This window comes from Macaca mulatta, chromosome X (genome assembly GCF_049350105.2).
Source record: "Macaca mulatta isolate MMU2019108-1 chromosome X, T2T-MMU8v2.0, whole genome shotgun sequence".
Classification (NCBI taxonomy): Eukaryota; Metazoa; Chordata; class Mammalia; order Primates; family Cercopithecidae; genus Macaca; species Macaca mulatta.
The window spans coordinates 80107139-80111480 of record NC_133426.1 but is presented as its reverse complement, the minus strand read 5'-3'; the positions used below and the strand labels follow the sequence as shown (position 1 = coordinate 80111480).

At 40.1% G+C, this 4342-nt stretch overlaps 1 pseudogene; it reads left to right on the top strand.

Moving 5' to 3' along the window:
• The first annotated feature begins 1129 nt into the window (after positions 1 to 1129).
• Positions 1130 to 1971, top strand: LOC706355 (dual specificity mitogen-activated protein kinase kinase 4 pseudogene; annotated as a pseudogene).
• The last annotated feature ends 2371 nt before the right edge of the window (positions 1972 to 4342 follow it).

The window sequence follows — 4342 nt, the reverse complement described above, 5'->3', positions numbered from 1 at the left end:
ATTTACTCCCAAGATATAATGGTGGTACTGGCATTGGGTAAACGTCCCCATTCCAAAAGAGAGAGAGAATTCAGTCAAAAGAAAGGGCTAATAGGCCCGACACAAGTCTTAAACCCAACAGGATATTCATTGAATCTTAAAGCTCCAAAATAATCTCATTTGACTCGACGTCCTGCATCCAGGGCACACTGGTGTGAGGAGTGGACTTCCAAAGCCTGGTTTCTGCCTGGACATCCATTCTTTCTCATACAACCTTTGAAATTTTAGGTGGAAGTTGCCGAGGCTCCTTTACTCTTGCATTCTTTGTGCCCACAGGCTTAACACCACATGGAAGCTGCTGATTTACAGCTTGTGCCCTCTGAAGCAGTGTCCTGGACCCCTTTGAGTCAAGGCTGGAGCCAGAGCAGCCAGGATATGAAGAGCAGTTTCCTGAGGCTGATAGCAGAACCCAGGACTTGGTCCCCGAAACCATTATTTCCTGGTAGACCTCTGGGCTGTCCCAAAGACTTCTGAAATGCCTCCTAGTCTTTTTTTTTTTTTTTTTTTTTTTTTTAACTCATTGTCTTGGATATTAGCACTTGGCTCCTTTTTAGTAATGCTAATCTCTCTAGCAAGTGATTGCTCTAAAGCCTGCTTGGATTCTTTCTTTACCGCAGGGCTAATATGCACATTTTCTGAACTTATGCTCTGCTTTCCTTTTAAATATAAGCACTAACTTCAAGTCATTCATTTGCTCCTATATCTGATAACATGTTGTTATAAGCAACCAGGCTACATCTTGAATGCTTTCCTGCTTAGAAATTTCTTGTACCAGGGGCAACAGCTGCAGCGGCACCCCAGCCCCGTAGGATCCCTGGCGCCAGGCCACCCAGCTGTCAGCAGCATGCAGGGTAAATGCAAAGCACTGAAGTTGAATTTTGCAAATCCACCTTTCATATCTACAGCAAAGTTTACTCTGAATCCCAATCCTACAGGAATTCAAAACCCACACGTAGAGAGACCGAGATCACACAGCTTTGAGTTATCAGGAAAACTGAAGGTCTCTGCTGAACAACATTGGGATTTCACTGCAGAGGACTTGAAAAACCTTGGAGAAATTGGACGAGGAGCTTATGGTTCTGTCAACAAAATGGTCCACAAACCAAGTGGACAAATAATGGCAGTTAAAAAATCTGGTCAACAGTGGATGAAAAAGAACAAAAACAACTTCTTATGGATTTGGATGAAGTAATTCGGAGTAGTGATTGCCCTTATATTGTTCAGTTTTATGGTGCACTCTTCAGAGAGGGTGACTGTTTGATCTGTATGGAACTCATGTCTACCTCATTTGATAAGTTTTACAAATATGTATATAGTGTATTAGACGATGTTATTACAGAAGAAATTTTAGGCAAAATTACTTTAGCAACTGTGAAAGCACTAAACCACTTAAAAGAGAACTTGAAAATTATTCACAGGGATATCAAACCTTCCAATATTCTTCTGGACAGAAGTGAAAATATTAGACTCTGTGACCAGCATCAGTGGACAGGTTGTGGACTCTATTGCCAAGACAAAAGATGCTAGCTGTAGGCCATACATGGCACCTGAAAGAATAGACCCAAGTGCATCGCGACAAACATATGATGTCCGCTGTGATGTCTGGAGTTTGGAGATCACATTGTATGAGTTGGCCACGGGCCGATTTCCTTATCCAAAGTGGAATAGTGTATTTGATCAACTAACACAAGTCATGAAAGGAGATCCTCCGCAGCTGAGTAATTCTAAGGAAAGGGAATTCTCCCCAGTTTTATCAAGTTTGTCAACTTGTGCCTTACGAAGGATGAATCCAAAAAGTCAAAGTATAAAGAGCTTCTGAAACATCTTTTTATTTTGATGTATGAAGAACGTACTGTTGAGGTCGCATGCTATGTTTGTTAAATCCTGGATCAAATGTCAGCTACTCCCAGCTTTCCCTTGTATGTTGATTGATATCGCTGCTACATTAGACTCTAGAAAAAAGGGCTGAGAGGAAGCAAAAGGTAAAGAATTTTCATCCCATATCACAGTGTTTTTATTGCTCGCCCAGACACCATGTGCAATAACATTGGTGTTCATTTCCATCATGTCTGTATATTCCTGTCACCTAGAACGTGCAGCCTTGTAATACCTGACTGATCACACAGTGTTAGTGCTGGTCAGAGAGACCTCATCCTGCTCTTTTGTGATGAACATATTCATGAAATGTAGAAGTCAGTACCGTCAAGTTGTTGACTGTGATTAGATCACATCTTAAATTCATTTCTAGACTCCAAACCTGGAGATGCAGCTACTGGAATGGTGTTTTATCAGACTTCGAAATCCTGGAAAGACACAGTGATGGATGTACTATATCTGAACATAGAGACTCATGCTTGAGTGAGAAGAGCTTGCACAGCCAATGAGACACATTGCCTTTTGGAGCTGGGAGACAAAGGAGGAATTTACTTTCTTCACCAAGTGCAATAGCTTTACTTATGTGATATTTCGTTGCTTTACAGTTACAGTTGATGTTTGGGGATCAATATGCTCAGCCAAATTTCCTGTTTGAAATATCATGTTAAATTAGAATGAATTTATCTTTACCAAAAACCATGTTGCATTCAAAGAGGTGAACATTGAAATATTGAGACAGGACAGGATGTGTTATTTTCTCCTTTACTAGTCCTACTTTGCAGTGGGAAGACTCAGGAGTCTGCCACTTGTCAAAGAAGGTGCTGATCCTAAGAATTTTTCATTCTCAGAATTCAGTGTGCTGCCAACTTGATGTTCCGCCTGCCACAAACCACCAGGACTGAAAGAAGAAAACGGTACAGAAGGCAAAGTTTACAGATGTTTTTAATTCTACTATTTTATCTGGAACAACTTATAGATAAGTTGGTCCTAAAGCTGATACTTTAGCCATCATAACTCACTAACAGGGAGAAGTAGCTAGTAGCAATGTGCCTTGATTGATTAGATAAAGATTTCTAGTAGGCAGCAAAAGATCAAATCTCAGTTGTTTCCTTCTTGCCATCACTGGTCCAGGTCTTCAGTTTCCGAATCTCTTTGCCTTCCCCTGTGGTCTATTGTCGCTATGTGACTTTTGCTTAATCCAATATTTTGCCTTTTTTTATATCAAAAAATCTTTATAATTACCAGGGATGTTCTTTACCAAGGATTTTTAGCCCCAAATCTCTCATATGCGCTAGTGTTTAAAAGACTAAGAATAGTGGGGCCCAGTCAATGTGGTAGGTGATAAAGAGGCATCTTTTCTAGAGACACATTGGACCAGATGAGGATCTGAAATGGCAGCCTTTACGTTCATCACCTGCTAGAACCTCTTGTAGTACACCACCATTTCTTGGCATTGGAATTCTACTGGAAAAAATATAAAAAGCAAAACAAAACCCTCAGCACTGTTACAAGAGGCCATTTAAGTATTGTGTGCTTCTTAACTTATCCATTAGCCAGGTTCTCATTAGGTTTTTCTCAGGCCTCCCTGGCACTGAACCTTAAGGCTTTGTATGACAGTGAAGCAGCACTGCGAATGGTTCAAACACACTGGAATATAAAGCAGACATGGTCTGAGATGCAGGTGATGCCATTACAGAACCAAATCATGGCAGGTATTGCTGTGTCTCCTCTCAGAGTGCAGTCATAAATACTATCAGAAAATAAAGGGAGAATGGTGCTGTTTAAAATCACATCCCTGTAAATTGCAGAATTCAAAAGTGATTATCTGTTTGGTCTACTTGCCTTATTTCCCTATCTTCTCCCCAACGGCATCCTAAACTTTAGACTTCCCACTGTTCTGAAAGGAGACATTGCTTTATGTCTCCCTTTGACCACAGGAAGCTGTCATCCTCCATTTCTCCCGGGGACTCAAGAGGAATCTGTTTCTCTGCTGTCAACTTCCCATCTGTCTCAGCATAGAGTCACTTTGCCATTATGCAAATGGAGAAAAAAGCAATTCTGACTGTCCAGGAGCGAATCTGACTGTTCTATTATGTGGATGACCACATAAAAAGGCAATTTTCATGTATTAATCATAGATTATTATATACTATAAACTTAAGGGCAAGGAGTTTATTACAATGTATCTTTATTAAAACAAAAGGGTGTATAGTGTTCACAAACTGTGAAAATAGTGTAAGAACTGTACATTGTGAGCTCTGGTTATTTTTCTCTTGTACCAGAGAAAAATGTATAAAAATTATCAAAAAGCTAATGTGCAGGGATATTGCCTTATTTGTCTGTAAAAAATGGAGCTCAGTAACATAACTGCTTCTTGGAGCTTTGGAATATTTTATCCTGTATTCTTATTTGAATTCCTCCTCTATTT